This window comes from Stenella coeruleoalba (genome assembly GCF_951394435.1).
Source record: "Stenella coeruleoalba genome assembly, chromosome: 17".
NCBI classification, from domain to species: domain Eukaryota; kingdom Metazoa; phylum Chordata; class Mammalia; order Artiodactyla; family Delphinidae; genus Stenella; species Stenella coeruleoalba.
Genome location: NC_137163.1, coordinates 46,788,105 through 46,811,666, shown reverse-complemented (window position 1 = coordinate 46,811,666; position 23,562 = coordinate 46,788,105). Strand labels below are relative to the sequence as shown.

The 23,562-nt window shown below is 39.3% G+C and overlaps 1 long non-coding RNA gene across 2 annotated transcripts in view; it reads right to left on the bottom strand.

Annotated features, from left to right (window-relative positions):
* The window catches only part of LOC307175919, a 192,378-nt gene extending 170,054 nt beyond the window's left edge, over positions 1 to 22,324 (bottom strand). The window contains exons 1-6 of one of the 2 annotated variants that reach the window (XR_013824548.1): positions 21,990 to 22,324; positions 15,315 to 15,405; positions 13,360 to 13,408; positions 12,838 to 12,893; positions 8,177 to 8,219; positions 2,952 to 3,763 (exon numbers count right to left, since the gene is read on the bottom strand). This is a non-coding gene — a long non-coding RNA (uncharacterized lncRNA). Of the gene's footprint in view, positions 1 to 2,951; positions 3,764 to 8,176; positions 8,220 to 12,837; positions 12,894 to 13,359; positions 13,409 to 15,314; positions 15,406 to 21,989 lie in introns of those variants that run through there. The other variant, XR_013824547.1, reaches the window with a different exon arrangement.
* Positions 22,325 to 23,562: the final 1,238 nt, after the last annotated feature.

The window sequence follows — 23,562 nt, the reverse complement described above, 5'->3', positions numbered from 1 at the left end:
CATGGCTCACGGGCCCAGCCACTCCATGCCATGTGGGATCTTCCCGGACCGGGGCACGAACCCCCGTCCCCTGCCTCGGCAGGCAGACACTCAACCACTGCACCACCAGGGAAGCCCTTCTCTCTCACTCTTACTCAACTCCTAAATAACTACGAGAATATGCTCACAAATGGTAAGCATGTTTTGGATGTTCGATGTGTGTTTGTGGGGAAGAACAAAAAAAAAACTGCCTCAATTAGGTCAAATATCATACAAGAGATGAATGAGATTAGAGATGGGATTGGGATTTGTGTTAGTTTACTCAATAGCTAACCAATCACAGATATGACAGTGTAGTGCAATATGCAAATATACTTTTAAACAACTTCTCTTAAGTTATCTACTGTCTGTAAAGACAATCACACTCAACTGCTCTGCACTTAACCCCAGAGCTTCTGAGTTAGAATCTCTTAGAAATAGGTACACGTTTCATTGCTTTGGCAACATTTACATGGCTCTGCATCAGGCAATACAACTGCTAAGATCACACCCTGGGAATTCAGGAAAGGCTAGTGTCCAGTTCTGATCGTTCTACCACCCAACTGTGATCTAGGGTAAATTCCCGATTTAAAAAAAAAACAAAAAACCCTGAAGATGCTGAAACAGTATTTCCTACTTCACAGGGTCGTCATGGGGATAAAAGGTCATTAGGATAAAGTGCCTCTCACCCAGGAAACACTGATAAATGCTACTGATGCTACCATCATCATCATGACCGATCAAGGACATATTGCCACATGGAAATTCAACATTGCCTGGGCCATTCACAACTTTCCTTTGAAGGACTCATATTCTATGTGGGGTCTTAACACCTTCAAATAACAGAAAATACAAGTCTTTACGCCTTTTTTTCTGTAGCTAATTTTGGCATCTTTCAACTCTGTCCACTTAAGTGTCGGTTTAGCATATTCTTGTCACACAAAGAAGCTACTTCCCAAAGAGAGGAACAATGTGTCAAGTGACAAAGACATTGAGTGAATTCTTTCACATCCTAGATTGTCCACGGTACAGCTCAGCTGGTCTCTGGGTTGGAAGGCCTGGGTCTACTTTGCTCGTCTAGTCCTTAGCACGTGGTCTGTGAAACAGAGGTAGCTGCTGGTAGAATTATAACACAAGCAGAACTGGCTTCAATTCTTCCTTCTTAGGTCTTTTTCTTCTTGTTCAGCTGTTCAAGGAACTTGCCTGCCCTCTGTTCCTGCCAGGACGATGTTACATCTACCTGGATAAGTAGGTCACCATTGTATATCAGGAAAGGTCTTATTTGTAATCATCAGGAACCAGATATGGCTAATTTGAGCAGAAAAGGAAACTTTTGGAAGTTTATGGTTAGGTCTCAGTAACTAGAAGCAGACTAAACAACCGAAAGCCAAGCCTATGCTATTGCAATTATAGGATCAGGCCAAAGTAATGTTATAAGTCCTAGCTGGCCTTGCTACCCAGCAGGAACAGGAAACAGAAGATTGACCCAACACTGCTGGCCTTGCTTCTTTACATCATTTATTTGTAATTCAAAATCCAAGAGAGGGGCTTCCCTGGTGGCGCAGTGGTTGAGAGTCCGCCTGCCGATGCAGGGGACACGGGTTCGTGCCCCAGTCCAGGAAGATCCCACATGCCGCGGAGCGGCTAGGCCCATGTGCCATGGCTGCTGAGCCTGCGCGTCCGGAGCCTGTGCTCCGCAACGGGAGACGCCGCAACAGTGAGGCCCGTGTACCGCAAAAAAAAAAAAAAAAAAAAAAAACCAAGAGGGGGTGCAGTTGGCCAACCCGAGGTCGCCCGACTGTTTTCCATCTGTAAGGGAGACTGAGCATGTGAGTAAACAGTGTATCTGACATGTTCAGCTTGTATAACGAGAGGAAGGCTCTGTTTCTCACCAAGACCCACAAAGTGGAAAATTCCCCAAAGAGAAAGGAATTTCAGATCAGATGCTTGGAAAGTTAAAAACAACAACAACAAACAAATGCAGATGTGGAATTAAAGACATGAAATTATTAAGAACCTATATGTGGAGTGATTCAGACCTGAGTTCACATCTGGAGCAAGCTACTCAATCTTGCTGAGCTTCAATTTTCTCTAAAGGAAACAACATGGAAGATGATGTCCACATGTAACTTGTGGTACAAATGAAGGAGGGTAGTACAGGATATGATGCCTGGCACATCCTATGCATTTTCTAAAACTACTACTAGTACCATTATTATTGTTACTTATTATACAATTTATTGTAGAAATTAACAGGGAGAGTATTAATAAATGTTAATACAGTGCTAAGTGTCACATTTATGATCAACTAATTATTTGTTGATTCAACAAACATTCCACATATCAGAAAATAACCTGTTAGTATATATATATATTTTTTTTTTAAAGAAAAGAAACCGTGAGGCTTAGAAAGTGTAAACAATGTACCAAAAGTCACTCATTTAAGAGGTAATGGAATATTATTCAGCCTTAAAAAATGAAGGAGATCCTTTCATTTGTGACAATATAGATGAAACAGGAGTGCATTATGCTAATGGAATAAGCCAGACAAGATAAATACAAATGATATCATTTATATATGGAATCTAAAAAGAAAAAAAGCCACACTCATAGAAACAGAGAGTAGAAAACTGGTTGCCAGGGGCTGGGGTGTGGGTGGGGAAAAGAGGGGAAGACTGGTAAAAGGGTACAAACTTTCAGCTGCAGGATGAATAGGGTCTGAGGATCTACTGTGTAACATAGTTACTACAGTCAATAACACTGTATTGTATAACATTTTCTGAGAGAATAGAACTTAAGTGTTCTCACCAAAAAAAAAAAAAAAGGAAAAAGGTGTCATGAGCTGTTAGATGTATTAATTAACGTGATGGGAAGGATCCTTTTGCAACGCATATGTATATTAAATCATCATGATATACTCTTTGACTATCTTACAATTTTGTCAATTATACCTCGATAAAACAGGAAAAAAAGAGGTAATAAAGATGAGATTCCAATCCAGGATTATCTAGCTCAAAAAACTACACTCTTAACCATTACAATATAGTATCCATCCATATGTTGTAACTGTAAAATGCTTAACACAAAGGAAACGTTAAATAATGGTATTTATTCTAACTCTAATGCTTACTAGATATTACTTATGTGGTATGCTTTACTTCTAATTACAAGGGTATAAGGTGCAAATTCTTGCTACAGAACATAAAAGCCCCTGTGGTACCCTGTAGGATAAACACAGTACCTGTAAATCTCTCATCTCTCAACCCAGAGTCTCCTCAAGTTGGAGGTTTTTACCCCATTTATAATGTGGGAATAATGCCTTTCCCACATTTGCACTGGGCATGAAAATCCATACTTCCAGGTGTATACTGAACCTCCACTTAGCTCCTCGTCACCTTGGAATCACCAGACCAAAGATCATTTATTCCATTAATATAAATGATGTAGGGATAGAAGTACAGAATATACAGAGTGTGTTGGAGGAATCCAAACAACAAGTCCTCCACTCTCAAAACAAATTTTAGAGTTCCAAAAGTAAAGAGCAATGTTTGGAAATAAAACTAAAAATGAAACATCTACAATTAGCCAAGTATTTATTATGGGTCAGGCTACTTACTAGGCAGTTGATAAACATTACAGCTCATCTTCCTGCAGTCCTTCAAAGCATATAATATTGTTTCCATTTCATAGAGAAGAAAATTGTATCTAAGCAGGTTAGTGATTAGCCCAAGACCACAGGGCTAGGCTGTAAGAAAAGAAGGCCAAGTTTCAGTGGTCAAAATGGTGATGGATGTTATAACTAGAAGATTATGGCTAATCAAATAAAAATATTCAAAACGGTCCTAATGTATTATTAGGATTTCTTTAGAATAACTTGGGTGCCTTAGTGAATACAGTAGTGGTAGGCACTATAGTCTCTTTAATTTGCTAATCATACAAATCTACTTTAATATTCTTGGTGACAAGGAGCTAACTACTGATAAGACAGCTTCTTCAGTTTTGGGGCTACTCCAGGGTGAAATGCCGGAACGTCTTACTGCCTGCAATGTTACCTAGATCTACCAGGGAGAATAAAGCAGAACAAGTAGCCACTGTTCTTGACAAATGGATACAGTTTCAGTTTTCAAAATGTCAGTGTCAGATTCATTCACTGTATCAGATAGATCTGTCAAATGGCTTTGCCCATTTACTAATGGATGGCACACTGCAGACACACGTTGGGTCAAAGGACTCAATGTCACCTCATTGATACTGTCATCAATATAATTTGTATTGGCACTTTGTCTCACCCTGACTTTAAGGACTATGTGGGGAGATCCAAGTCTCCAGACCATGGACTGATCACCTCTGCTTGACACAGTATTCTCTGCTCATTTCCAGAGGGGACCAAGGATGAGCTCTTGTACTTCTGAGTCTATTCACCCTACCTGGCAACACACACTAGCTGGGCTGATTGGATCAAGCAGGAGCCCCAGAGTTTAAATTTCCAGCTGCATTGGAGGAAACAGAGGCTATGCCCCAATCCCATAACCCCTCACTTCTTACTGCTAGCCTATCCTAGGCTGTTCTTGCTGATAGGAGTATTTCATGCTAAAAATTAATTTTGCTTACCTGATGGCAGTCACACAACCTCAAATGCCATTTTTATAAATAAGGCAACCACCAATGGAGTGTGATTTAGGGTTTTTTCTTCTGTAGACCCTGCCTACCCTATAAAATCTCCTATTACTGCATCATGGAGACTATAATCCCTTTCCGAGGGAATAGATTCTTTCCAACCATAAGATGAAATAAGAACCTACATTTCCATACTGCCCAAAAGGAAATACATTGATTACAAAATGCAGGAGAATGACTGATTTTCCACATTTGTTGTGTTCATTAAAGAGTTTTTGAATAGACTTGACAGTATTAAAGAAGTTCAACACACACAAAATAAAAATTAATAAATGAAGAGAAAAAAATTGCATTTACAACAAACAACAAAATAAACACATTGATATATAAAAGGTTGTTATACATCGATGAAAAATGGATGTCATAAAGTCACAAACTAAAAAGTATTAACAGCCAATAAAGATATGAAAATATGTTCAACCTTGCTATTATTAATCAAAGAAATACAAATAAAATAATTCAGGTGTCATATTTTACTGACTAGAATGACAAAGTTTTAAAAAACTTGATAATACTGGTATTGATATTGATAATACTGGTACTGATGAGTGTGTGTAAGAAACCACACTGGATGTTAAATTCTTGGTAGAAATAAAAAGCACGGTAACCTTTCTGGAAGAAAATATGTCAGTATGTACCAGAACTGACAAACAGCCATTCAAGTTCTAGAAGTCCATTCTAAGGAAATAAACAAATGCTCAAAGACATATGAACAAGGATGCTTGTCTCATTGTTTAGCAGAGCAAAACAGGAATAATCTAAATGTTGAACAGTAGGGACTGGTTAAATAAATAACAGAATGCTGTTCAACCATTAAAAATGATGCTGCAGATTTTTATTAGGTGATGAGTAATCATACTTATATTACTAAATAAAAATGTTATAGAACTGTTTTGTAGTTTGATATAATAATTAAAGGTATTTTATACTTGCATTGTATTTATATGCACCCCGTCACAAAAAAGTTTCAAAAGATACCCTCAAAAATGTTACAGAGATGACTTATCAGAAATGGGATTTTGAGTTATTTTTCCTTTTTTCTTTAAATCCTTTCAATTTTGGAGTTTCTGCAATGAGCCTGTATTATTTTTACAATTAAAAATATTTAAATTTACAACAAAAGGATCTAAATTCCTCCAGTTTTCCATTTATTTTCTACCCTGGCTCAGGGTATTTGTGTAAAAGAAAAAAAATCAGCTTATTTTCTCTTTTGTATCAATCTAAATTTACTTTTCATAAGTTAACTATTTTAGTCTGGCAAAAGTTTCACACAGGAAAATTGTTAAGGTCTGAGTATTCTATTACCTTTAAAAGCACTGGAAACTTTGAAATTATTTCTTTCAGAATTTTCATATAATACTGAAAGGCGGGGGGGAGGTAGCAAAATGAAGGGAAATAGATAGTAGTAGTCAACTTCAATTAAGAAAAAGCAACAAGAGGCAGTTTGTACTCTTTTGATACGGCAGAAGCTCCATGTGTCAACTCATGCTAAAAAATGTATATATACACACACATATATTAATCCACACATAATTAATCCAGTCTTAGGCTAATCACTCATTGTGGCAGAAACAACGAGCTGTTGACTACACTTTAATTAGCTCCTCCAGCCTGTAGAGGCATCACTAGGATCAAGATAGGAACAACATTCTCCATCTCCGCTTGCATCTGGGTATGGTTCTATCCCAAAGAATGTGACCAGAGGTGACCTGAAGAGTTTATGTCTGAAGGATAACGAGTTGATAATTGTAGCTTGCAGCTTCCTCTCTCCTTTCCTTTTTAGGACAAACGTAGAGCCACTTGATGAAGGTGGTGGGTCCCTGAGTAACTGAGCAGAAAACTGACCCGCAGACCACCAAAGTCCATACTACACTCCTGAGTGAGTGAGAAATGAACTGTCCATGTGTTGCTCCACTGAGGTTTAAGGTTTATTATTTAGTGTTTAACTAACACATTTTTTCTTTAAACCTCAGTTGCCTTCTCTGTAAAATAAAGTCTTTGAAAAGGATCCACTGTAAGTTTTTTCCATTGCTTATGTTTTTATCTTAGTTTTTAATTCTCAGAAATACTGCGCGCATTTTACCTTTTACGTTAGTAAGTCTACTTTTTTTCCCACAAAGACGGGTTCTTCAAGTTATGGAGAAGTCATAGCAGACTGTTGCTTCAGTTTAAGATACGCATTCACATATGAGATGAGAAGGGTGAGGACCCAGAGAAACGCCTTTGACAGAGGGGAGTGAGAGCATACTGAAGAATGTTTAGTAATAAAGAATTCAGATGGGAGAAACGGATGGGTTACATCTAACAGATTTGCTCAAAGGAATTCTGGAAAGGCAAATATGTGAAAATGTATAGCAAAGACATGAAATGCCTTTTGGTCCCTAAATGGATTTCATTTCAAAGACGTGCATATTGCAAATACATGTACCATAACACTTCTCTGTCCACTTCTAGAATCTTCTAAAGCCTGACAGAACATCTGCAGAGAGAGGATGTCATTCCAAGATAATCGACTGCAAGTGACTAAATTAAGATAAAAATGTCCTTAACCTTGAACAGTTTTTAAAGAGATTTTAGAAGAAAGGAGCCCTCCAGGGGGTTGTATAACTATATAATTGTACCCTTTCTAAAAGGCTATTTACAGATACATAATGTTTCCCCTCCATTCTTTAAAGTAAAATATAGGATAAAAAAAATAGTTTGGGGATAATATTTGATTGGGACAGCAGGCACTGCTAATCAGTACCACTCTCTCCTTATTCCTTACTATCAGAGCCCTGGTTAGGAGACCCCATTATCCTTAAGGCTAAGGTGGCCAGTTTAAAATCCGAGCTGATGAGATCTAAGTACACGTCTGCTGACCATCTGTGGTAAAAAAATTTGCTCTCTGAGTTAGACACTGCCTTTTTTTTCTTACTTAATTTCTTTTTTTTATCCTTTTCTTTCTTCCTGCCCAAATTGTTGGAACACTGTTGGAGATTCTGGGGTCACTTTGAACCTATGTGGACGTGCTAGAGATGTGGAAGCTGGAAGAGCGAAGCAACCCAGTCCCCTGGTGATGCCCTTCAGCAGCTAGAGGGACTATCTCCAAACTTCCTGCTACCCGTGGAAAGTAAGGTAAATCACTCATTCACTTTCTGTTACCTACTAACTGATCCAGAACTCTAACCTCAGGGTTCTAGAACCCTTCTCAGTATCCCATAGTCATACTCATGTTCCGGACTCCTGATCATCAGACTTGCTTATAGCAGATGTATGGGGAGGGTGGGCTCTTCTGGAAGCCCTCATACTTCCTCCCCTACCCCCACCACACACAAATAATGATCTTTATGTCCACTCATCCTTCTATTTAAAGTAAGAGGCCAGGGCCCCCAGGAAGGCTTCACTGACAACCCTTTACTCCTCTCTACATGCAGAAAGGGTAGAGGTGTGGGCTCTGGAATCAGACTTCCTAGACTTGAATTCTTAATCTGTTACTTACCAGTTTAGGACGTGGGCAAAGTTGTTACCTTCTCTGGACACCCCTGTAAAAGAGGAACACTAAGTAGCACCTACGTACCTTACTGAAAGGATTAAATGAGCAAATGCAGGTAAAGTTCTTACAATTTTTTCTTGGGTCAATCAATTGTAGCTGCTATTGTTACCTTTGGCTAATTTAGGGCAGAGTCCCTTTGCCCTCCTTTGGTTCTCTGGGCCCGTCTCATTCACAACACACACAACCGCATACTGCATTCACAACACACACAACCGCATACTGCAGAGTTTTGAAAGGTGGTTCTCAAAATGTGGTCCCTGGGCCAGCAATATCAGCCACACCTGGGAACTGGTTAGAACTCTGGCACCGGAGCCCAGCAATCTGTGTTTTAACAATATTCTCAGGCATATCTGATGCACACTAAAGGTTGACGACAACTGAGAACATCTGTCTCACACTCTCCTGGAGGCATTCACCAAAAATAGAGGTACAGGACCTTACACCTTACCAGTTGGAGAAGGGGTCTAGTAATTGCCCTGGTTATCATGCTTGTCATGATTTTTCAGCACATAAATGTTTGAGAATCACTGCCATTTTGAATGTGTGTTTCACTTGTCTGTTTTTCCAGTAGACTTTACTTCCTTGCAAGGAAGGTTTGTGAAGATTTATTGTTGTTGTTTGCATTATTAGTTTTACTATGCTAATTCTAGAATCTCTGGTGCATAGTGCAATCTCAGGCAGGAAGTAGTGACTCATTAAAACAGGTATCCCAAAAGTCTTAGTAGAACTTCAAGATTAATTCCTTCAAGAAGAGGTAAAATTGTCATTAGATGCAGATGATATGATACTATATATAGAAAACCCTAGAAACTCCACATGAAAACTACTACAACTGATAAACGAATTCAGCAAGGTAGCAGAATACAAGATTAACATACAGAAATTGGTTGCATTTCTTTATACCAACAATGAAATATCGGAAAGGGAATGTAAAAAAACAATGCCTTTTAAAAGCACAACCCTCAAAATAAAATACTTAGGAATAAACCTCACCAAGAAGGCAAAAGACTTATACACTGAGAACTGTAAGACATTAATAAAGGAAAGTGAAGATGATTCAAAGAAATGGAAAGACATCTCATGTTCTTGGGTTGGAGGAATTAACATTGTTAAAATGCTCATACTACCCAAAGCAATCTACAGATCTAATGCGATCCCTATCAAATTACCCATGACATTTTTCACGCAATTAGAACAAATAATCCTAAGATTCATACAGAACCATAAAAGACCCAGAATTGCCAAAGCAATCCTGAAGAAAAAGAACAGCGTTGGAGGCGTAGCCACCCCAGACTCAGACAGTACTCCAAAGTCACAGTAATCAAAACAGCGTGGTATTGGCACAAAAACAGACATATGGATCAATGGAACAGAATACAGAGCCAAGAAATAAAACCACATCTCAGTTAATCTTTGACAATTAATCTTTGACAAAGGAGGCAAGAATATATAATGGGAAAGAGACAGGCTCTTCCGCAAGTGGTGGTGGTAAAGTTGGACAGCCTTATATAAACCAGTGAAGTTAGAACACATCCTTTTACCATACACGAAAATAAACTCAAAATGTCTTAAAGACTTAAACATAAGACATGACACCATAAAACTTCTAGAAGAGAACACAGGCAAAATATTCTCTGACATAAATCATACCAATGTTTTCTTAGGTCAGTCTCCCAAGACAATAGAAATAAAAATGAAAATAAACAAAGGGGACCGAATCAAACTTACAAGCTTTTGCACAGCAAAGGAAACCATAAACAAAATGAAAAGACAATCTACAGAATGGGAGAAAATATTTGCAAATGATGCGACCAGCAAGGGCTTAATTTCCAAAATATACAAACAGCTCATATAACTTGATGACAATAAAAGCAAACAACCCAATCAAAAAAAATAGGCAGAAGACTTAAAAAGACATTTCTCCAAAAAAGAAATACAGATGGCCAATAGGCACATGAAAAGAGGCTCAACACTGCCAATTATTAAAGAAATGCAAATCAAAACTACCATGAGGTACCACCTCACACCAGTCAGAATGGCCATCATTAAAAAGTCTACAAATAACATATGCTGGAGAGGGTGTGGAGAAAAGGGAACCCTCCTACAACACTGTTGGTGGAAATGTAAGTTGGTGCAGCCACTGTGGAAAACAGTATGGAGGTTCCTCAGAAAACTAAAAATAGACCTACCATATGATCCAGCAATCCCACTCCTGGGCGTATATCCAGACCAAACTATAATTCAAAAAGACACATTCACCCTGATCTTCACAGCAGCAATATTCACAACAGCCAAGACATGGAAACAACCTAAATGTCCATCAACAGATGAATGGATAAAGACGATGTGGTACATATATACAATGAAATACTACTCAGCCATAAATAAACAATGAAATAATGCCATTTGCAGCAGCAACATGGATGCAACTAGAGATTATCATACTAAGCAAAGTAAGTCAGAAAGAGAAAGACAAATATCATGATACCACTTATATGTGGAATCTAAAATATGACACAAATGAACCTATCTATGAAACAGAATCAGAGACATAGAGAATAGACTGGTGGCTGCCAAGGGGGAAGCAGGTGGGAGAGGGATGAACTGGGAGTTTGGGATTAGCAGATGCAAACTGGTATATATAGATTGGCTAAACAACAAGGTCCTACTGTATAGCACAGGGGACTATATTCAATATCCTGTGATAAACCATAATGGAAAAGAATATGAAAAAGAATGTATATACATATGTATAACAGAGTCACTTTGCTGTGCAGCAGTAATTAACACAATGCTGTAAACCAAGTATACTTCAATAAAAAATAAGTTAATTAAATTTTTAAAAAGATTAATTCCTTCAGAAGAACAAGTACTACACATTCACAGAAAAAGCACCCTTTGAAAGTTTAAATTTTTGAATTTCTTTGCCACTTCCTTAGTTTTGATCATCTTGGACAATATAGTTTTAATATTGACTTTTAAAAGAATTGTGTTTCAGTGTTTGCTATCCTTAGAGAGACAGAAACAGATAAGTACAACTAAATACTTATTTTTGAAAAGTCTGAAAAGTATAAGGGAAATGAAAGTAATTATATCTTCAAATGATTTTGGGGTATGTTTCTAATTTCATACTTCTGATGCGATTCAAGATTAAAACTGTATTAAGACATTTGAGACATGCCGCATTGGTATTAAATGAATTTAATTTTGTGTAAAGTGGTAGAAATATTTTCTCCAGCAAACATACCTGCAGATATAAAATCACAACCATAAATCTACAAAAAAGCAAGCTATTGAATGAAATCTGATTGGTTATTTCCCTGCAGTATGGATCTGCTAATAATTTAATTTACTACTTGCTAACAGAAGCCAAAATTTAAATATACATATATATATGTGTGTGTATATATGTATCTCTCTTCAATTTTAAATCATTCATATGTATGAACAAGTATACATACACATATATAACAATTGTTCATATATATATATATATATATATATATATATATATATACAATTTAAATTAAAGAAAGTACATCTGGTGGCCTATTTTTTCCCCCCGATTTCTAAAGAACAGCATATTCTATTCTAGGCAGTGGAATGTCAATCCACCTTAAGGGTTGTTCAATGAGCATATCTGAGAAACCACTGGTTTAGCCAATGATGTACTTATTGAGGGAGGCCCTAGTGCCACTGTCAAGAGCTTATCCACAGGAGAGATAAGAAGGTACCTGTTTGGTTTGTGAAAAGAAGGAGTAGTGAGGAATGGCAGGTAGCTGCAGGCTGATGACACGTGATGTCCGTATATATGTAGAACCAACACACCCATAATTGCACCCATTTTCCATACCCAAATCCAAAGCCTTCATATCATTAATCCCAGGCAAAAATGGTAAGATTCATGTGTGTTACTACTCCACGGCTTCAAGATGCCTCTAAACTCATATGAGTATGTCTTAGTTTTATCAGTGGAGGACAAACCAGGCTTCTATCACCAAGCCCCATTCCATAACAGGCAAACCAGTCCAAGACTTCTCTGAGTGCTGCAGGAGAGTCTATGGAAGGGGCGCTCACTCCACTGTGATGCCTAAAATGCCTTTGCACAGAGCAAACATTCAATACATGCTGAGTGAATGAATGAGTGAACCGGTGTCATAAAACAGGCTTATTTCAGGGAAATTCCATTCAACAGGCTGGCATTCCTTCCTACCCATCTTAACTGTTAAGCTTGCCATCAGACAAAAATTTAATTATAAAATGTTAGAGCTGAGGAAATTTTAGAAACTATCTACTCTCCAGAGGTATACAACTTTAATTCAGTGGTAAAAATCACTAGGAGTGATTTAGGAGTCTATCAGACCTGAGTCCAAATTCTACATCTACCATATTTTGGTGAGCAAATAACTACTTCTGAGGCTCTGTTCCATGTATGCATTATGGGATATCATAATAATACATACATTAATTGTATGACTATCAGGGGATGAAATGACACAACCCATTTGCCATGGTCAGCTAAGTAATTTGCACCAAGTAAGCACTCAAGACATTAGCCAATATTAATAGCGGAGAGATGAAAACAAAACTCTGGGACTGATGCCTACCCTAGTGGCCCCAGTGGTCATAATGACTTTCTTCCATTCAGCCTGCTCTCTTCTCACTAAGGAAGAGAAGATGAACAAATTAGGAATAACAATTTGAAAATGGTTTTATACTCCCTGAATGAATGGAATTATAATAAAATGATTCATGAGTTCTGCAGAAATATGATGAGACTTTAGATCTTTATGTTAGTTCTCTACAAAACCAATTGATGGCCCTAAGATGTACCTTCCCACCCAGCCCCATCCTTACCAGGATCAAACATCATTGTAAATGGAAAAGTCAGTAACACATAATCAACAAGCTAAGTTACAAGCCAGTGAAGTCTCGGAGCTTTGATAAGAGAAAATTCAGATTTATCATTATATGTAAAAATAAGATGATATGAAGAACTCAATCTAAAAAATATTATCTGGAGATCTATAATCTCTACAATAGTGCTATAAAAAGTAAAGAGCTAGAAATCTATTTAGATGGTTTTCCTTATAAGAAAGCACTTTCTGTATAACTTTTAATGTACTTACTATTGATGAGAACAATTCAACAAAATTCAAATAAATATCTGCAGATGTCCTACAAGAAGAAAAGAACAGAGTTAGATGTGACAGGGGATAACTGGACTTCAGGATGAGTAAGACCCTATACTTGACCTCAATAAATTAACATGAAATACAGTGGATGAGTCATGTACAGAATGTCAGAATTCTAAAAGGCCAAGCTAAGTACCAAAAGGAACATGTGGGGACTCTTAAGAAGGAAATAAAATATTGGTTAGTTGATTACGAAAAGGCAGAAGGGAGTAGGTTCCCTTTGGCTGCTCTTTGAAGAGATCACTTCCTTTCCCACCTAGTCCTGAGGCTAGGGTGGCATGGGCAATAGAGGAATGTGGGGACTGAGAATCATTTCTACTCTCACCAGAGTGGCTAGAAGCAGATTTTCTTACCAGGATGTAGTAGTATGCTAATATTTAAGGGTTCTTGAGGTCAGAGAGAAGGGTTTGAATACTCTGGCTCCATCTCTTGCTGTGGGTCAAGTTTCTTACCTTTCCAACACCTCAGTGTCTTTATCTGAAAATTGGGGATGATGATAATGTCTCCCACCTGAGTGTGAGAACTACATGATATAGTGCATACGCAGGGCTAAATTTGGTGCCTGGCAAACAGAAAGTGCTCAGTACGGCAGGCGAGTGTAGTGACAATAAAGGCAAAGATGACGGGGGTAGTGCCGGTGTTGCTTCTGCCCCCAGAACAGGCTCTGACTGGGAGAGAGTTAAAGCACCTTTGGGTTCATGGGGGTTTATATATAAGCAATGGTTGATCAATGTGAGCTGGTTGTCCAAATGATTATGTGCAATCTAAGAAAAAAATGGGCCTCGGATCTGCTCAGCTACTTAATAATATTAGCAGCGGTAGCAGTCAAAGAAGCTAAATTTTATTACGTGTTTATATGCCAAACAACGTGCTGAACGTTTTAAAAGGATTTACTCACTTATTACAAGGAGGCTATACGCTAGGTCCTGATAACGTTATTCGTCTCTTTCAGATGTTGACTGAGCCTCAGAGGGGTTACAAAAGCACCTAAGATCCCGTTGTCAGTACATGACGGAAATGAGTTCAAATCCAGCCTGCCTGACTTGTTCTTAATCACTAAGGTATGAGATTAAGCATGTTGCCCTTTGCCTGATTCTCCTTCTGAGGCCTGAATATTTCACTTAGCTGAGTGCAGAAGAGAGAAAATTCTCTCTCCTTGACCCAACTTGGCATCAATATCCAACTCCCCTTCTCAAAATGGGTTGCTTCAACGAGCAGCAATGAATGCCGTGTTGTGGACCAGTCACCTTGATGACTAAGAGTCAGACACTAGGGAAAGAAAATGCTCTGTGACAAACCTACCCTTGTACAGAAACAAGACAGAAATGGGGGGACAAGCCAGAAGATAATGGAATAAGGCATAGGAAAAATAGCAACTGGCATCGTGACAGTAATAATAATAGTAGTAGTAGTAGTAGTAGTAATAATAATAGACTTTACTGTGCTCTAGGCATTGTATTAAGTGCTTGATGTAAGTGACTTCATTTTAACATTGAAAACAAGTCTACGGGGATGAAATATTATTAACATCATTTTATAGGCAGGAGTATTGAGGTTCAGGTAATCAGGTAAATTGCCCAAGCTCATATGGTTAGCAATTGGAAAACAGAGATTTGAACCAGCACCTACACTCCTAACCATTATTCTATAACCATTATGCTGAAGACATAAGAATTCCAATGGTCTTTCCCCATAACCCACTCCTGCACTCCAGACTTAAATAGTCCAAGATCAAGAGAGAGCAAGCTTGGAGTTGCCACTCTTCAGTGAGTGTCAATCATTTCAAAACAGTGTATTTGCTAACAAGATGCAGTTCCTGTGATAATCTTCTCAACCAGCTATCAAGAAACAGGAAGCAAAGATTCAAGTAACAGTAGATTCCTACTTACGAGGAAGGTGGGACAGCATAGTTGACACTGGGCTTAACTGTTCTGGAAAACGTGGTCCCAGTAGGCATACACGCTGGTACATTTTCCCCACCTACCAAATACAAAAGAAGTATTTCATTTCCATGTTGCTCTTCAAAGTTCCATCTCATTCGTGCCTGTCATTCATCCTCTGGCCTCTTCCTGTCTCCATTTCTGTATAGAAAGGTGCTGAGTCTCTGCTCTCGGATACGAAAAGGGTGTGTTAGGAGAGGGAGCCATGGTACCTCAATGTCTTTTTTTTTTTTCATCTTAATTCTATTATGCCAACTCCACTGAACTTAATTAGAGTGAATACAGAATTACACAATTACCCTCTGTTCTAGTCTTCAGATGTTATATTTTGATAAAATTTACGACATGCTGCTCTCCCCTTGAACACCAGATGAACACTAGAAATGGATGTGTGTTGACATAAAATCTGTTATAATTACAATTAAAGTGTAGCTTACATAATGATAGTGTTAACATAAAATTATAGATGTATAGAGACAACGTGGTCATGCATTTTTTAGTATAAGTACATGCTTAGAGCAATATCTGTTAGCGGAATGAAGATGGAAGAGAATTTTGGTTAAGCCACAAAGGCTGTTTAAGGACTTGCAGATAGCTAAGGGGAACTCAAAGACCAGTAAGATAATATTTCCCCTGCCATGTTTGCAATTGCAAAGTGAAGGGGAGATGTGAAAGTAAGTACCCCTATGGAAATTACAAGACAAGTACATTTTTTTTCCTTGAATACCTGGGTAAATGCTTAAATTCTAATGTATATCAGTGATGCAAATTTTCAACAGAGTTTGATAAATCATAAAATAATAATTATACATATATGTATATAAAACGGCATGGAACTAGGCAGTTCAGAATTACTTCTAATTAAAGAGGTACCCTATGACAACTTACTTAAACCTTACAAAATATGGTTCCAACTACCCTATCAGAGTGAAAAGCAGGAGACTGAAAGGTTTAGTGTAAATGTTTGTAGTCATGGTATCTTAACTAAAACTACTGTGTCACAAATACTATTAAAATAATTGTGACATTTTATTCACTTTTACTGCAAACAACAAAACAAACTATAGGTATTTTTTCATTTCAGGTAATTATTTTAGCTAACAGTTATTAAATGTTTTGAGAAGACAGAGTGCTAATTGCATTACTTCATTTTATCTTTAAAATAGCGCTTCCATGTAATTATTCTTAATATCTCCATTGTATTAAAGTGTATCTCTAGTTTAGACCTTTCTTCAGAACTGCAGACTTGTGTATCCAACTGTGTACTCAGCATCTCTACTTGGACGTCACGAAAACATCTCAAATCTTATACCTCCAAAACTGGTCTTTAATCCCCCAAACATGCTCTACCCCAAACTTTTTCCATCTTAGGTGACAGTAACCACACCTTTCCAGTTCCCCAGGCCCTACATCTCGAATTCACCCTTGACCCCCTCTTCCTTTCCATTCTTGCATTCAATCTACCACGAAATGCTGTCACAACCTTCCCAATGTGCCACTTCTGAGAATTACCAGCCACTAGCAGCCTGGTGCAGGCCAACAACATAGACCTTGAGGATCCTGTAGTCGCCTCCTGAGATTCTCCCTGACTCCACTCTCTCCCCACATCCTCAAGACCACAGATAGAGTTATGCTTTTCAAACAAGAGACAGTTCATGCCACACCTCGGCTAAAATCCTGTCCCTGGCTGCCTACATTTAGAGTAAAAGACACAATGCATGTGATGGCCTCCCAGGACTTACCCAATCCATCCCATCACATATCCGACCTCCAGCCCTCCTGCTGTCTCTTCCTCCCCACTGACTAAGTCAGCCAGGGTGGCCTCCTTGATATTCCTCCAAGCTGCCCGGCATATTTCTGCCTTAGAGTGTTGGGACTGGTTATTCTTGCTCCCAGGGAGTGGTCTCCCCATCATACATTCTGACAACTCCCTCACTTCAAGTCTTTGCTCAAATGTCAACTTATAAAATCCACCCTGACTACCCTATTTAAAAACAGAACCTACCTGTACACTCCTCCAGCACTCCCAACCCAAGCCTCTTCAGTGAGCTTCACATCCTTTTCCTTATCCCGTAGCACCCATCAACTTGTGACAAAGCATAGAATTTATTTATAACATCCGTTTCCACACGAGAGTGTAAGGAGGGAGAGAGCATGCAAGAAGGAGCACGCAGGCAAAGGCTCTTGTCTAATTTATTCATTGATACATCCAAGCATAGAGAACAGGAAGATGCTTGATAAATAGTCCTGAAAAAGATACAGATGAGGAAACTAGTAGTAAAGCTCAGAAAGTTTAAGTAACTTCCTCAAGGTTTTAGAGCTAGAAGAGGGTCACAGTAGAATTCACACTTGAGGATGTCTAACTTCAAATCTCTTAGCCTCTCTGCTATCTTTTTTTTTTTTTTTTTCTTTGCGGTACGCAGGCCTCTCAGTGTTGCGGCCTCTTCCGTTGCGGAGCACAGGCTCCGGAGGCGCAGGCTCAGCAGCCATGGCTCACGGACCCAGCCGCTCCGCGGCATGTGGGATCTTTCGGACCGGGGCACGAACCCGTGTCCCCTGCATCGGCCGGTGGACTCTCAACCACTGCGCCACCGGGGAAGCCCCTCTCTGCTATCTTAAGTCCATGCAATTCAGGATTTGTTTTAATCAGTGCCATGGAAATTCTCACTCCACTGAATAGGATCACTAAAGTCTTCTCTGTCTAGATTTATATATATATTTTGCATTTAAACAAAGGAAACAGAAGAGGGGAATTCATCATGGGTTATTGCAGTAGTTTTACAGCAATTTTAGCAATAATGACATTTAAGTAATAGTGATATTTAATGATAGCATAATAATAATAAAATAATAGCTCTTAAATGTATTGAAGACGAATCGCATGCTAAACTCGGTGCTAAAATATTTCCATGTATATTTTGTGCAAAATCCTTATGAATATTCTATCAGATGAGCTTGATGTGTAACTCCACCAGGCATACTTCTCTTATTCTGCTTTCAAAGATAAGGAAATTGATGAGAAGTGTGGTAACCGTTTGATCAAGATGAGACTGGTAATAAGTTGTGAGTATGAATTTATATTCAGGTCTAACTCCAGAATTTGATTCTCAATCCATACATGAAAATTCTGATAATTCCTTTGATAAGGGTATGTTCTCTCCTGGAAAGCATCCCCCATTATGTCTGCCTGTGCTCATACCTTCAGAACACAGTCAAGTTTAAAACATGATAAAAATGTTTAAATAGTGTGCTTTAATAAATGGAAATATCTTCATCTAAACAATAACACAAAAAGGCAGGCTGAGCCCTTTGAAGTGGCTTCGTTGCTATCTTCCATCCAGAACAAGAGAAGGAATCAACAGCTGCAGAGTAAAGAAAGCATGAAACCCAGAGATGGAGGATTCTGTAAATGACCAATTAGAAGACTACTAAGCCACACTTTCATAGCAAGAGGCAAAATATTCCATTAAACTGAAAATTCTTCTACCCCTCACTCCAAGGCCCACACAAACATTAATGTTGCATTTATTAGGATGTATTTCCTGTGCTCTATCAACTTGACTTTCAGCAACTGTATTAATACAGTCCTTTCGCTTTGCACATATATCTGAATGATGAATTCCATTACTGGAGTTTTGTAGAAAGAGTGGAGTGAATGAAGTAAAGTTTGGGAAGAGCCATCATAATCCATAATGATGGGCACTGAATCAGGACAAGAAGAAGCCTCTCTTCTCACTTATTTGAATGAAAATTCTACTATATATTTATTGCCTCTGTACAGGGCCATCTGTTGAATAATGGAAAACAAGCATCTTTCATTTGGAGGTAGGATTTGTGGGCTCAAGTTTCGATGGGCCTGCAGAATTAATCTTGTTTTAGAAATGAAATAAAATGTAATTTCTTACTGTAAGTAGATGTGGTTAAGCAACTGGCAACTTTGATGTCTTTAAATCACTGCAGTTTCAGGGTAGGCAAATCTATAATTATTTCAAGCACTTTTTTATTGGTGCAACAATTGAGCAGTGTACATAGTGGTCAACAACCTGGGCATTGTCAGACGACTCTAAGTTTGAATCTAGACTTTGCCACTCACCAGCTATGTGACTTTCAGCTATGAGAATCACTTTCTTCAGCTTTACAGTGTGGATTATTATATGCCCTTTGCAGAACTACTGTAAGAACTAAATGTATATGGGCACAGTGGCTCATAGTAAGGGCTCAAATTAGTACTGTGGTCACGACTAGTAGTACTGAAAAGAAATTAGAACTTCTATTCTCATAAAGTGGGATATGTGTCCCTTTATCATTGTAATTTCATATCATTTTACTTTTGACCTTATAATTTAATAGCTTGATCCAAGAAACATTTAGCAGTAAATATAATTGAAAGAAGATTACCTGTCAAGCATGAAATACTGTAGTATCAAGTGTGCTGGCACAATACTCTTCTCAGATAATTAACCTGTAAAAATATGTTATTGTCTTCTTTTTAATTGAGCACATTGAACATATATATTTACTGTGCCAATTGGCGAAAGGTCCATTAATTAATCAGTCTAACTATATGTTGCATAAATGTCTTCTAAACATAATCGTATATGTATTTTACTTGTTGGGAACATGTGTTTGAGAGTGTTATTTTCTGCCTATTTAAAGTAAAAGAGGGTGAGAAGTAGAGTTAGGCTTAATGTACTTTGTACTCCATTATGCCATGAAAATGCTTCTGTGCCCTGGAGACAACAACAAAAGATTTGCTTTAATGACAAGAATCAAGTATGTTCTAAAGCTTCCAGGTAGGAGGCGTATAGGTTGCAGTTTATGTCAGAAGTCTTTGCTCTCTCTCTCAACTGCATCTAGATGGGAAAGATGTGGTCACAAATGCTTCAAGGTGATACAGTAAATGTTGGAAAAAGGGGGGTAGGAGGCAGAGTTTTGAATATCTCAAACCTGAGCTAGAAGGATTTTATTTAAAGAAAATAGCGGATATGATTTTTCACTTAAGGAATGCCAGTCAGCAAACCTGACATTAATGTAGGAAATTAGCTCTTTTAGCTATGATGCTTTCAAATGCACATGGCTGAAAACAAATTCAAAATAGTCAAAGGAAATTTAAAAACAAAAACCAAACAACAACAACAACCTCAACAAACAAGTACTAGAAATTCAGGGATGCAGCCATATTCAGATACAGTTGGATCTGGACGTTCCAGAGTATCAGCAGGGTTCCAGCTCTCTCTCCATCCCTCAGCCCTGCTTACCTCTGCAAGACTTTATTTTACAGAAAGTCTCTCCTCGTGCTGGATGGTTACTGGGAGTCCCAGAGTCATATCTCCCCAGCTTAGAAATTCCAGAGAGAAAAGACAATTCTTCCATTTTGCTCTGAGACAAAAGTCCTGGGGAGCAGTCTGATAGACTTAGCCGAGGTCAGATGCCTACCCATGAGCCAATCACCTGCTTTACTGGAGTTCAGTCCCTGGGCGACTCATCCCCGGGGCCCGTCAGGAGGCAGGATGGCATTATCTGGCAGCTCTCCAAGAAAAGCCTGCTGTTTTTTTGGTAACACGAAAGGGGAGAGGACATGGATAATGAAACCTGTATCTGCTTCTGTAAAATCCACTGAATCTTACTCCCTGCCCTGTGTCGATGACCATGCAGTAAGCTGACCCAGGAGGTCATTTTTCCCACAACAGTCTTTATATATATGACTAAGGAACACACTGGTAAAAGAATATGGGAGAAAGTCTGAGTATGACAAGTCAGCTAGACTGATATTAACTAAAAAAGCTGTGTGAAAATATCCTTAAAAAGTTGCCCCCAACTCACTCAAAGTCCAAAGTTGGAGCTGGAAATACAATGTCATGGAGTTTGGATAAGAACAGGTTTTCTCCAAGCTGAACTATGACACAGAGATTAGCGACTTCTAGAAACTATACTTTTCCAAAGAAAAAACATCACGTGAGAAAAATGAGGCCTAGAAAAATTAAATGACTTAAGGTAACATAGCTAATTAATGGCAGGACTGAGACTAGAGTATATACTTTGTGTAACTGGCTATGGTTTTTTTGTTTGTTTTGTTATCACTTCAAAACGAGACAAACTTAAAGAAAAGAAACACAACCAAAACTCAGTGGTTGGAAAAGAGATGGATGTGAACGCCCACTTGTTTCTTACATATAAAGTTACCCCTCGCACTGTTTTGGAGGCGAAAACGCTGGCTCTTCCCAACGTTGGTTACATACACAAAAATTCCAAAGACAAGACAAGTGCTTTGCAAACACAGTAACTAGAACCAGCTCAGGCTTCCCCGCGCCGGGTCCTACGTTCCACGGTCAGAACCACCAACTGTATCCCCCCGGGGAACAAGGTGATTCAGAAAAGCTGGCGTCTTCAGAGAAGGCAGAAAACTTAGCCGGGAAGAGAGTCAGGAGAAAACTTGCTCAGCTTCTTGCTGGGGTCTGAAACGATCCCAACAGAGTCCTTAAACCCCTCAGGTTTCCCCAATCAAGCACCCTCGCCTCCAACCTGGGCCACCCCAGATCTGACTATCAGACGACAGAAGTCTGCGGACGCACGAAGAACTGACCACCCCACGAGAGGGACCTACGCGCGGCCGCGCCCACTCACCCGCCGCTCCCCGGGAGACGGGAGACCAGCTCGGGGTCCAAGTCCTGGGCGTGGCTGACTGACCCCTCTCCGGGCCCAGCTCCAGCTCACCTCAGCGCGGCCCGCCTGGGCGCCGCCATCTTGACCACAAAGGGGGCCTCGCGCCGGAGGCCCCTGAGCGGGCGCCCTGAGCGGAGCCGGAGCGCCGGGGAGCCCCAGGTCGGCGCCTTACGTCCCCTGCGCGCTCGCGCAGCGTCCACTCACGACAAGAGTCCCGCACGCAGCCCCCGACCCAGGCTTCCGTGGACCCGGGGCCCGAGCAGCCCGCACCGCGGCTCAGGCGGCGCCGAGGGCGGCCCGGGCGGAAGAGCGGGCGCGGGGCACGCGCTCGGTAACCTGGCAACGCGGAGCAACCCGGCGTCTCTGGCGAACCCCAGCCTTCCACCGCGAGGAAGCACGGAGCCCCGCACCCGCCGCCCAGCCCTCGCCGCTGCTCGGTTGCTCCGCCCGCCGCTGCCCGCTTGCTATGGTCTTTTAAATCCATGATACAACGTCTATATGTAACAAATCTGTTAAACCCTAAATGTTTATGATATTCAAGTAATCCAGTATCTGAATTATTCTTGAAGATAAAACATCCAAAGACTTCTTAATTGTATGGGTATACATACATAAAATACACGTGGAGGTAACTTCAAATATAGTATGTGCCTGTCTCTATTCCTTCCCTCTCCGCTCTTTTAAAAAATGCCTCTTTAAAAATTGCCCACTCACCATCTGTTAGGTAAATTTGCTGAAACACAGTAAATGTGGAGACAGAAATTGTTATAGAGACTATTCCAAATGGCACTGACATCTGTATTTATGAGTTACTATTTTTATTATTATCGTAATTGTAGACAAGAAATTATTGTAATAGCTAACACTTATCTGGAACTTACTATGCCCCAGGTACTGCTTGAATGGTTTACACATGTTGATTTATTTAATCCTCATAATAAACTAAGGATTTATCTCATCCCCAACATATAAAAGGCAGGTATTATTATTCATCACCCCTATTTTTCAGATGAAGAAATTGAGGTACAGTGTTCTTAAGAGACTTGCCAAGGACATAAAGCTAGGAAGCACAGAGCTCAATTTGAAGTCAGGAACTCTATCTTCAAAATCTCTGTTTCAACCCCTCTGCCACCTAGCTCTTGGGTGCAGAAACAGAGCTCATACCCATGTCTAATCTCAGCAACAACACTTTTAACTATTGTACTCTGTTGTCTGTCTATGTATTAGACACTAATCCCTATCAGCAGTGTTTCCAGAACTATTCCTCTTGGATGAATCACGTTCTGGGTATGTCCAGTGAACAACTGAACATAAAATGTTTAAATTATTGGAAAGATCTCTCTGGGGAATGTCTTACGAGACCATCTACCATGCTTAATTCCACTAATCGAATTAAATGGAATTTTAGACCATCTATCATTTTTTAATATTCACATCTCATTTAATATTCAAACAATATTCCTTAGGGTAATTACGTATATTCTTTGCATATCTTGATTCTTTGTGATGTGGGCCCATTTCTCATGATCGTATC